Raw genomic sequence first — 12799 nt, 5'->3', positions numbered from 1 at the left:
TGCCCTTTGGTGATTCCCAAATAACAGCTAGCAGAAGCAAAGCAAATTAACAAAAACACCTTGAGTAGAAGATAGTAGAAGTAGCAGGATGGTAGTTAAAGCCTCAGAAGAATGGAAGGAAAGAGGATGTAAATAGCAGAAGATGTAAGTACCCCGCACCTGTGAGCTACAGATACTAATAAATCTAGTCAGAAGACAACTTGTTTCTGATGATATCTGTTTTTAAGGCACTTGCTGTTTTAATGGTATTTAGTTAACTCAGGAAGATGAGTTTAAATAATGCAATTCTGTTCCAGGAGTTTGAGGAGCCATGCACTCACATGAAGCATACAAAATATGTGCTTTAAAAGGAGCCAAAAAAGCACTGATATTTTCTTCAGTTTTACCAATTAGACCGAATGGAAAAAAAAAAATCTTACAACTTTGGCTAAGCGAGGCCTTTCTGGGACCTTACCACGACTGGTACGAGAAATGAGAAAAGCCACACAGCAACGCAGTCAGCCCAGAATTAGCCCCTGACAAGGCAATTAGCACCTGCAAGGCAAAGGGACCCAGGCAGTCTCAGCAGATTGGGGACTATAAATGCAGTAGAAAAATCAAAATTACTCAGTGGTCTAAACGGAACAGGCACACAGGGGAAAGAGCTCATTAATAACAGCAGAAGGAACAACAACAAACAACACAGCAAGTGACAGCACTAGAAGTGTAGAAATCCAAGAACTCGACGAGAGTCAAACAAAGCACAAATCCCCAAAAGAGAAAAAATGCTGCACAGCTGACTTTCAAAAGGGTTAATGAAAATACTAACTTCTTCCACCAGCTTTTGCAAAGCTGTAAGGCAAAAAGCATCTGCTGTAGTATGTTGTAAAGCAGCAGATAGAGCAATAGTCAGCTAAATTGTAGAAAGTGAGATTGGGGGCACCTATTTTAGAGGAAACCAGTAAAACAGATACTGCTCTATAATGAGTGTGATATTTTTGGTGAAAAGCAGGCAAACTGTTCATACAAGTGATTATCAGTTGGAGAATTGCCGTGTCCTGTCTGTGTGATGGTGTTGGATGCTGGTACATGTGCCAGATGCCTCAGGCAATAAAGCAAAGAGCCGGAGCATGGAGAGCGAGCTCTCACTAAAACTTGGGACCTAAATGCATATGGGGGGGATGTTTAGTAAAATATGTTGGCTGCTATGTGGATGAAAAGAGCGAGTTCATTAGAAAAGCAGGGGAATAAAACATCCCATACAGAGAGTAAGGATGGATTCCTAGAGCAGGCAGAGATCAGAGCTGAAAGGACCTATGTGGTCCATGAACCATATATCCCTCAGCTCTCCTGCTGTGATGTGTTAGCTGGTCATAAGGAAAGAGGACCTAATCCTTTACTTATAGACCCAGCAGTTCCTGATAAACAGATACAGAGGAACCCATCCTGCTGCCTACAAAGGCAAAAATTCTGACTGAGAATTAAAATATCACTGGGGTTACGAATGGTATCCCTAAAAATAATTTTTTAAAAATATCAGATTTGTAGTAGCTATTTGAGCTACGCTTGGCACCCCAGACACTCCAGAAAGAAGCATGGCAAGTAGTGTAACCGTAGGGAGGAGACAAATATGCCAGTAACGTTAAGGTTGGGAAGAGCAGCCTTGGGAAAAGCCTGAGCTGTTAAGCTAAAGCAGCAATGGAAAACTTTCTTGACAGTTGTCAAAATGCTTTTAAAACAGCACTGCAGCATCTTATCATAGCTGATACCAGTCTCAATGCTTTGATGATAAGCTGGGTATTTGTGCGAATAGCTCGCTCTCACCGACCTAAATACACAGAAACAGCAACAGTAGATGCAACTGTCACATCCACCTAATTCAGCCAGTTGTCTGGGGAGTCCCCCAGCAGCAGAGCTCTCCCCGCAGCTCTGGGGAGGGTGAGCCCTGCAGGAGACATGGGCTGAGCCACCAGCACTGTCCTTCAGGCACTGGCTGGGCTGGGAGAGGTCCTGGGACCTGGAAGGGCTGTTACAAAACCAATGCTGGGAGCAATGAGAGCTGGCAGAGGGAGGATGCAAAGCCCAGCTTGGTTTGGGGATCACAACTCCACCACTGCAACACTGGATGCATCAAAAATCAGTGTCTGTGCTCATGAGTGGCAGTAGGATAGGTGATTCGAAGTTGTCTGATGGCTATATGAAGTTGTTTCTCCAAACAAATGTATAGTATAGTAAGCGAGGTCACCTGCAGTCTCCGAGGTGGATGTAGAAGATGCTAAATTGGGTTTTTCTACTAAGTCTGAGAAACACGAACTTCAAGAAGCAGGGGACAGCTGCACTGCAGTCAAACTAATGGAGTTTGTTACCCAACTACAGTGTTGCTAACAAAAACCACAGCTCAGTACAAAATAAGGTAATATCAGCAAATACTGATAAGCATCAACTTTCTATATTTCATGAGTGTTGGGTTTGGTGAAGGTTACTGCTGTATTTTGCCTGAAAAGGAAGATAAAGGGGACCGTACCTTCTTAAAGAATTGCGCCCTGAGCCAGATGAAGGATGGCTGACATCTCCTAGAGGGATTCTTGCTGGGAAACCGATCAGTGACAACTTGCACGCTGCATTTACCAAGTGGCTGCTGATCAGCTTAAGAGCTACCCAAAACTTTAGAAAGTCTTCAGTGCCAGAGAACTGACAGGACAAGGACACATCCCACATTGGAATGGGTTTTCTTGCCCTAGAAACCATAGCTGAACTATACCTGAAACAAGGCTTCCTCCAGATTTCCCATGTATAGTTTGAACTGACGTTTTAAATATATTATTCATTATTTACCCAGAACATTAAGACTTGTTATGTTCCTAACAGTATACTCTCACAAAGAAAACCGCACAGAATAATGCTGTGTAGGGTATTACCCAGGTAACCAGGCTGAAGATCTAAGCCTAAATCCACCCATGTCCATCATTGTTAGCCCTCACGTTCTCCTATTTATGTGGAGGATTTGCCTAATTCTCCACCAACCCAAGGTGTAAATATGATTGAAAGTATAAGTAGGAGTATAAATATATGGCAGAATATGCAAGTCTTTAGGTATTTGGTATGCGTTGCCTCCTGCAAAAGCATCCATATCAGCACAGGAATTGCTGATAACCACCGTCCCCGGTGGGAGATGTATCATCCTTTCCAAGAACACAGCGAGCTACCGGGACGGCGCATGACTGAGAATACCTTATCTAGCTGCAATCCAGCAGAAGCTTAGGATACATGAATATCCTTACCCAAACAGACGCCTCACTACTGCAAATCCCTGCTTTTTGGGAGGTTAAAAATTTACAGACTTTGTTTAATCAGAAAATTGTAATGAGAACCTTAACGATGCCAGGTGGTGAGGTATTTTTATTAGTATCAAGTCTAAATGAATATAAATCTAAAAATTTGGTTCATTCTTGCTCCACAATTTGGAGATAGGCTCAGAGATAAGTTATGGAGAAAAGTTACACTCAGCATGTTAAGTCTTCAGTGCAGTGGGCAGATCTCCATCAGGAGCTCATGCATCCAGAGCCAAAACCCACTTCATTTCTTTTTGCTGGCAAAATTATTGCGTAAAATATATGCCTATTTCCTTCTGTGCGTTACCAGGTTAATACTGCTGAATTGTAAAGTGAAAAAGACCCCAAAACCCATTATGTCCTAGCAGATAAAAATATGTAGGAAAAAAAATAAAGTAAAAATTCTTCCTGATAGCTTTGGCAATAGATGTTTGGAAAATTAAATATGTATTTGTCAGTCAAAAAAGATTGTGGGGTGAGGGGGAGGAAAGGGGTGAAAAAAAGTTAAAAACTGCTAAAATAGATCAATTATATGTATTTAGCATCCTTGTTCTTCCAGTAAATCCTGAAGACCTAACCTACCTTCCCTTGCAAACTGATGAAAAGGAAATAATTTCAACCTAAGGAACTTCTCTGAAATTTTTCCTTTGGACCTTTTTAACTGTCACAGCCAGAGTCCAACTTCTAAAGCCAGAGATTGTTTCCTGGTTGCAAGTTTAATCATCCACTTATATAGATTAATGGATTTTAAACAAGAAAAGATATGATGATTTTTCTTTAGCCTGACTTCCCATTAACCTGAGATTTAATTAGAGAATATCTTTTAGAAAGACACACAGACCTGATGTATGGTCTTCAAATAGTGATTGTAGTTATTACTACTACTTATAATTAACAATCAGAACGCATTGGGAATAGATCTCTTCACGTAAGAAAGTGGTATCTTATTTCCAGTTTCATTATTTCTGTCTCAGACTTTCTTGTTCCAAGCTTTGATTTTCACTTTAGAGATCGTACCTTCAGTGCAATAACGGGTTGTAGGACCTTCAGCAGGGGGTGAAATATTGGACCTGACCTCTTTTTTTTCTTTTTTTTTTTTTTAAAGCCTCTGGCCACGTAAGTCCATCACTGAGGACATCACAACACGTTAAGTCCATCACAACACTGAGGTGGGTGTCAATGTGCGGTCTGCCAAAAGTGTGCTATCCCTGGTAGGAAAGCTTTTCCTGCCAGCTTTCTGCACAGGTACGTAACTGCAGCTGAGCTGTTGCTTCACCTGCTCTGGAATGTAAGAGCTGCACCATTATAGTGATTGGTATGCCATCGGTCATTAAAATTCATTAGTAAAGATAAATGTAGGTTATTTAGCCAACTTTCCATGTAATTCATGCATAGCCTTTCTTGGGTATTTCCAGACTTATCCCTTGGTGGATTTAAAATTAAATATAACATTTATAATGGATAATTCATGACAAATTAATGTAGAGGAAATAAAAGCTGTTCATACATAAACTGTTGTTAAAACCTCAAGAGGTATGGAGTACCATTCAGGAAGCCAAAATTTAGAGCTCGTGCCAGAACTTGTCTGATGCTATTTGCTGATCGAGAGGCAGAATCCTTGCAAGCAGAGGACTTTGCAGCCAGTCTGCACCGCGGAGTGCTGGGGGTGCAGGCGATGCTGCTCTTGGGGGGGTCTTCAGTTCTGCAAAGTCTTCCTTCTCCAGAGACATAGGAATGATCTATTTTAATAGCATCATGAAGGCTTTCACTGAATATTAGAACTTACATAAGCAAGCTCCAAAATTTGCTGCCACGTGAATGTCTGTCGTTGAACAACGAATTTTGTTCGTGCGAAGCAACATTCTCTTTAACATATGCTGTTCTGATGGACGTGTGCACAGTACTGTTGATGTTAGCTGGGAGGGTTAACCAGAGAAATGGAACATGCTATGTTCTATGAAATTTAATATACAAGCTAAAAATAAATTAGAGATGCATAAGTTACAAACAGTGGATCTTTATAAAAGTAGCTATGCTAATAAAAAATAGAAAAGTTTCCTGAGTAGAATATCAAAGGCATAAAACTGACTGAGCTGGAAGCTTCTTTCCAGGAAATCCAATCCCTATTTTGTGATTAATATTAGCTGATAAGTGTTCTCACCTTTAATAGTTATTTGCTTATGCAAATAGTTATTTGCTTATGTATTGGCAATAGCTTCGCCCCCTTAAACACAAGGTAAACAGTGGTTTAAGTTGGAGAAATTACATCATTTATGCAGTGTTTTCTATCATGCAGAAATATGGATTTATGTAATTTTTAACAGGACATAATAGGATATAGATGTAGGATAATAATACATATATAGGATTATTATAGATAACCATCATAGAAAGGTCAGAGTGATAGATGACTTCCCGGAATAAATTAGTAGCAAATTGGATGGTCCCCTAAGGACGGCGAATTCGCTGCTAAATAGCAGTGGACCCTTTTTGGCTTCAAGATGTGCAAGGGCATCTTCTGAATGCCCCGAACATTGTTTTGAGTCTTTGGATACAGGACTAAAAAGAACTTATTTACTTGGCTGTAGCAAGGCACAAAAAATGAGCTGGGCTCCTTGCAAAACTTCTGGTCCCTGGTTGTTTAAGAGCTTGTACTAACCTGAAGCAAAGCTCTGGATTCGAGGACTGTTGTTGCCTGAAACCCTGGCCTTAAGCACATCTTCAGAATATGGATTATTCAAAAGCAACCATCTCTACCACCATAAGTGGTAGGTTGCTCGAAGTCATCCTCCAAAACCCTTTTGGGGTGTGGGTAAACTGGAGCTGAGTTTTGATTTTGTAGTGAAAGGTTAAGCTGAACATCACCATTACCCTCCACGCTCACTTCAAGAAAGAGCATTAGAAAGGGCGTGCAGTTTCCCAGGAATGGGACAGATAGAAAGAGTCCCCAGGTAGAAAGCAATACTATAGACAACTATTTGAGGGTAAAAAAGCTATCTTGTTTAGGAATCAAAAGGTCATACAATAGTGATGAATTTGGCCTACCGTTTCAGAAATAAAATATTCTACAGTGATTCTTTATGATCTTAAAGTTCTGCTCAGAATAAATATAACTAATCCCACATGTTCATCTTCATTCTGCTGAAAATTACCAACTGTATTTAGTGGAAGTCCCTGAAATATTGTCTTTCGTGTCATGCATGATGGAAGTAATCCCCACTGCTTTTTTTTTCCCTGTATATGTTTTTAATTTGACGTGAGTAGAACATGTACATTTAAGGCTATTTCTAGAAAATTAGACTGGGGTTTCAAAGGAAACCACCACTTTTCTAGTGCAGATATACTCTGACAGGTAGCCCCCACTGCCCTGCCCTGCTTTTGTATTTTATCTCCATTTCAGACTTTGCCAAATATTTTCAAGGTCCACGGTCTGATCTCTTGCTGCAGTCACATTGTATAACACTACTGCACTTTACACGCTGCTCCGATTTTAATTTTGGCCAACAGCTAGAGACACAAAAAGAAGCCAGCTTGACCATATCCTAAATGGCCTGCAGCTAGGTGCCAGGGAGTCATTACAGTACATCTATCTAACCAAGGATGGACAGGCTCATTTGTAAATGAGTGATCCAAATTCAGGCTGCATGGTTTGAGGGTTTGAAAAAGTTTCCAGGATAATTTATTAATGTCATTGCCTGCAACTTTCCAGATGTTCTTGTCCTGGAACATACACAAAAGAGAAGATCCCAAATATATCAATAAAACAGTTTTGAGACATTTTCCTACTAGGAGGCACGAAGCCTGAAAAATTAAAGATGTTCTCCAAAAGTGACTTAAATTAATGAATTAATTTGGATCAAGGCCAGAGGCAGGGAAAAATATCACTGCAGTCCTTCCTGCTTATATCAAGGTAGAGTGGGTCTTTAATCACTATTACATGTAAAGAAAATTATAGAAGTTTTCCCGTGGGAAGAGGGATACCTTCCTGAATGCCCAGCTAGTATCCTAGGGAAGACGCCTGCTTCCCAGTCTCACACACCGTGTTGATAACACATTGTCTCACAGGCTTCCATTCACAGCAGGACTTTGTTTAATAATGCTGGTGGCTAATCATGTTGTCACTGCTGTCCTTCACCCATGCGATGTCCTTCACCCATGCGATGAACGTGCACTCCATGGATACCTGCCCAGGGGATGCCACCCCAGCGGAGGCACTGGTAATCTCTTATATGGGTCGCTAATGCTTGCAACATTTCTTCTTTGTGCACAAAGCCACATTTCTGTGGGTTTCACAGGTAATTTGCAATGCTAGATGGAACAATTTAATTTAGACTTACATTTAAAACACAGCCTATGGAACTGACAAATCCCAGCAAGTCGCCTCTGGAGTTCATTGTGGTCTCATGGCAAATCAATCTTCTCCTTCGTTCACAGGTAACGAATTTCCTAACTTGCTAAGTTGTAAAACAATTAGCTGACATTAATTTGGACCGTACAGAAATGCAGAAGGTCATTAGTGATTGCTGTGGAGGAAAGAGAAATGTTTCCAGTTATTTCCAGTATAGCATGCCTGCTGAAGTGAAAGTTGCCTTTGTTTCTTTCTCTCCTGAGAGGGAACATCTGTTTTGTAGTCCCAGGCTCAAGGTTTATAGTGCACAGCATATAGCTCTTTTCCATTCTCCGTGGCTTCCCTCATTAAAATAGAAATGAGGGACTGGTGCAGAAGTGAGGGACTGCATATAACCATAAAGTGTCTCTGACACATAACGACTTGGCAAGTGAAATATGGTCACTGAGATTTAGAAGGAAGACCAGACCTCCTTCCACATTACAGTCTCATGAGTCACAAGAATTGGAATGAACAAAAGAGTTGAGGCAACCTATTTCTACTACGTTCCTAGCTGTATCCAGAATAAATTGTCTATGCCCTGGCAGGTGAACGGTGTTAATCTCCATCTGCTTCAGGGAGAGGCTGTTGGAGTGTGCCCTTGCACAAGGGATGAAACAGCCCTTCATTGAGGCAGCCTCTGGGGCTCACCTCAGCCATTCCCCAGCTCAAACTTTCAAAAAGATAAAGCCTTTGCCTTGAAAGATCGCCTGAATTTCCCTTTTCTGCTTAGCAATGAAAATAAGGCAGTCAAAATGAAGGCAGCCACTGCTTTCTGCCTGCACAAAAGCAAAATGCTCAGCTCAAAGCATCTCAGTCAGCTGCTGACTTTGTTCCTCTAGCTCAATCCTCTGTTGTCATCCCATTTCAATCAAAGAAGAAGTGACCCTGGAGCCAGGCACACTTGGGTAAGAGTAGGGTGACAGCACACAGTCATCTAACAATGAAAAGCTCTCAGTTGTCCAATAAAATAATAAGAAAAGGGGAAATAACCACAGCCCATGAATAAAACAATCCACCAAACAAAACAGGGAGTAACCCTATCTTTTATGTCCAAATTCTAATCAGGATTTTCACTTACACAAAACCTAAGGAAGAGAAAAGCATAATAATATGAATGATCAATAATTAACCTGTTTGATTTTAAGTACGTGGAATAAAGGTTTATTTTAATACCTAGCACTTAATAAAAATTTGAATGATTCTAACTAGAACTAGGCATTAATATTTAATGACTTGAAATATTCTGGACTTCTAGCCTATATGAATACAGGGCTCATACAAGCTTCACAGCTTTCAAAGGCTGCAGTGTAATTTTGATTGTTGTTGTGGAGTTAGAATGTCTTTAAGTTCAGTTAATTCTTCACATTCATTTGCCCTGTTCAAGCGGTTACTAGCTTGGCTACAAGGAAGACGCACCAAAACCCATCCTGGGGAAGTTGTGGAAGGGACACTTCAACCACATTCTCCCATGCTGGAAGCAAGTTTGACCATGGACAGCAGCTACAGGCTTGAGAAGTGGGGTGGTTTTTCTTGTTTTTTGAGTTAACAGCTGTCAGTACCAGCAGCATCAAATCCATGCCGAAGCTTCAGGAAAAGGGTGGCAGAACTACGTATTCTTAGAAAAGATGGTCATATACCAAGTGTTATATTCAGCGTATGGGAAGGGATATGCATAAGACAACACAGTGAATGGCCCTCTGGCAAGAAACACTGGACATCAAAGTGGTACCTCTGGAAGGGAGGCAAGTCAGAGTGCTGCTCTTTCAGGCTTTTGCTGTAGAATAATAGGGTGCTATTATGCTCAGTGCCAAGATTCAGTGGCTCTTCTTTAAGTTGATGGTATTGATGTAACTCGAAATATTGCCTGAAATATTGCCGTGCATCCAGTATGACATGCACGTTTTCCTTAGGAACACACCATGTGAAGGAAGATGGCACTTTCACTGGACTCATTTAACCCTAAAGAAATAGGACAAAAGTGTCATCTATTCACTTCCTCCTAGGACACCACTTCTGTGGGGATGAACAGCCCTAAACAAGAGAAATTATTTCTGCCAGACTTAAGCAGTGAACAAACTTTAGTTTGTTGATAGTAAGTGTGGCCTCTAAAAAGAATTGTTGTCTAAAACCACGAACCCTCTCATATCAAATCGGGTTCATGTTTCATTGAACAAAACCCGCAAGTCAATAACTTGTAATATTAAATTTCTAGTGAGCATTCTGACATCTGGAAAGGGTTAACTGCTGAGATTCTGTTGCTTCTGCTGCAGATGAAGAGTTGAGGCTCAGATACTACAGAGCCATGGGGGACCTCTGAGTAGCAAGAGGGCAACTTGCTTCTGTAGCATCAAAGACCTTCGTTGTGACAAGCACTGAACAAAGGAAGAAGGGGAAAACAGCTCCTGCCTAGTGGAGTTTACAGGGAGAAGAGCAAAAGGCAAGATGAGAGCTACTTTTATCCCTTAAGCCCTTTCATGTCCTTCACTGGATGTTATCATGAATAAAAAAACCCAACCTTTATTGGTGATCAGAAGTGATTGAGCCCATGTCTACCCCAGACAACTATCCATCCCACTGTCTGCATTTGCTGTGTAGCAGGAAAGAGTGAAATATTGTATCAGAGCTCGAGTATCAGTGTGAATAACTGATATTAAGATTTGGTGAAATGGAACAGTTTGACTGACCCACTTTCAGGGAAGTAAAGAACTCATGTAAAGAACTAATTTGAGTTTATGATGACTTGTTTAAGAGCATAAGCATGCCTGCCAGCTCACCTTATCATGGACAAATCTATAGGAAATAATGTACAGTATAATGCTAGAATTCCCCAACTATATTTGGCTTCCATTGATTTCAGCAGTGATCAAAGGAAGTTCTATTGCTTAATGACCAGTAATGACATTAATCTTGGTATAAACTTTTCCTTATCAAGTGCACAGACAGATGTCTGTATTCGTCCTAAACAGAGGCAGGGATTCACGTGCAGTTGGAGGTTTAAAACCTCCTCTAGAGCAGTCTAAGTACCGAATGGTCTGTTGACTACAGAGAAAGCCCAGAGCCAGTAAGCCTCATTTAAGGACCCACTGTTCAGTGGAGTCTGGCTCAGAGCCCACTTGTATGAGCCAGTTCCAGCTTCTCTGAATAAAGTCTGAACTGCTCAGCTGTATCCAGCACTGCTGAAAGCAAAAAAGAAACCGCCATTTAACTAAAATACTAAGAGCCAGTGTTTTGCAGAAGAATCTCAGTTTCTTAAATAATCACCTTTGGGAATCACTGTTTAATAATAGTGAGCAATCGCAGCACACAAAAGATACCAAGAGCCCATTTAAAAAACCCCACACCTAAAAACTCAGCTTCTAGACCTTTTTTTCCTGTATAGAAGTATTAGCTTACAAAAGTTAGTGGGAACACTAATGTAAGCATTTAGAAATGACCCAAAACATAAACACGCAATTTAGCCTGAAGATAGACGTGGTGTGTTTTATGAAAGCACATTACTGGACCATAAAATATCAGTTGCGGTGCTACACCGAGGGCAGGGGGAGAAAAGTATCTGTAAGACAAAGAATAAGATAAAAGAATCTTTCTCTACTTACCTGAACATTGTATGATTAGCGTCCCCCTTTGAACCTAACCTTTATTCCTTTAACACACTGAGAAGAGTAAATTATACCTCTTGCCCTCCTTTGAAACCAAGTGAAAATTCAGCGTGATGGGGAAGTGACAGAAAAGCTTTTAGTCGAGTTCAGCTGACAACAAGATGTATTTTTGTCCCAGTCTCTCCTAGCAAAGCCATTGAAATTCAGGTCACAGGATTGGTTTAGATCGTATTGTGCCTGTTAGTTCTGGTGTTTAAACAAATTCTTCACAATCTCGATGTATCTAGGTGAATGTCATCAGCAATGCTACCAGCAAAGATTTAGCAGAGGAAAAGCAAGCTTACAGTCCTTAATGTACGATTTACTTCACCAGGTTCCGAGGATGTTGCACCTCACGTACGATTTTGAACATTAGTCCTAATTATGGCCGTGACTCTAGTTACTTAGTGGATTATCACAACACAACGAGGCAGTCTTTCTGTGATTTAACTTACAAGCACCTTACTTCATAGCTGCCTTCACCACATTATAAATGCTTCTTATTGTATAGCCATTACCAGTGCCATTAGACTCAATAAACCATCCTGTCATGACTATAGTTTTACCAGAAGATAGTAGTAGAAGTAATATAAGTTTCCCTCTTATTTTTAGTGAGGACATAATGGCAAAACATGTACTTACTTGCCTAACAGGTCTGTGTAACTCCTTAGAAACTACTATAAGCATTAAATAGATACAGGTTCAGAAAACTAGTTGACTTCTTCAGGATAATCATTCCATAAAAGTAAAGCTGGAAGAGATTAATAGTCTTAACTGGTTATAAACCAGCCCACTTCAAGTTAGAAGCCAGGCTTTATTTAATGGCAGACAGGAATACACTTAAGAACACAAACCCTGGTGCTTCTGCATTTATTAAGAGCTAGGAAAACAATATGAATCTGGAAAAGTTCACTCCATTCATTGGATCGGCTCCAACTCTCCCTGCTGCAGAAACCTTCCAGAACTAAGGGCCATCAAGAAACAAGGTCAATCCTTCTGCCCCCCTTTACACATAACAAGAAGCTGTTCTACAATTCCACTGCATTAAACCATGCAGTGTTTAAACTTTGCAAATTCCCAGCTGAAATGCACTCACAACTAATTTATTTCTATTTACCTTGGGAATTCCCAAATAGAACAGAGGCTGTTTTCATCTCTTCATAGAAAAACATAAATCCACTTACTAGTCACAAGTTCCTGTAGCACCTCTTCTTGCACCACAGGCCAGTGCCCCATCCTTGCCAGCTCTTAAAATGTTGCTGCAGGAGGCTGGGTTTGTCTGTGATTGTGCTTGTTCTCCATTAGCCTGAACTGAATACTCAGATCAGCTGTGCTCGTCTCTCTGGGGGTTAGTAGCACAGGGGTTTTTTTTTAGTATTAAAAAAGAGGGGACCCTAGCTGATGCTAAAAATAAATTGGTCAAAAATTAAAATGGAACTATTTCCCATCAAAACAATTCA

The 12799-nt window shown here is 40.6% G+C and overlaps 1 long non-coding RNA gene across 1 annotated transcript in view; it reads right to left on the bottom strand.

Moving 5' to 3' along the window:
• The window catches only part of LOC142084451 (uncharacterized), a 100193-nt gene extending 88688 nt beyond the window's left edge, over nt 1-11505 (bottom strand). The window contains exon 1 of the long non-coding RNA XR_012674373.1: nt 11298-11505. This is a non-coding gene — a long non-coding RNA (uncharacterized LOC142084451). The remainder of the gene's footprint in view (nt 1-11297) is intronic.
• Between the last annotated feature and the right edge of the window lie 1294 nt (nt 11506-12799).

This window comes from Calonectris borealis, chromosome 7, assembly GCF_964195595.1.
Source record: "Calonectris borealis chromosome 7, bCalBor7.hap1.2, whole genome shotgun sequence".
Taxonomy (NCBI): domain Eukaryota; kingdom Metazoa; phylum Chordata; class Aves; order Procellariiformes; family Procellariidae; genus Calonectris; species Calonectris borealis.
The sequence above is the reverse complement of the archived record's forward strand: the minus strand, read 5'-3'. Positions and strand labels throughout refer to the sequence as shown.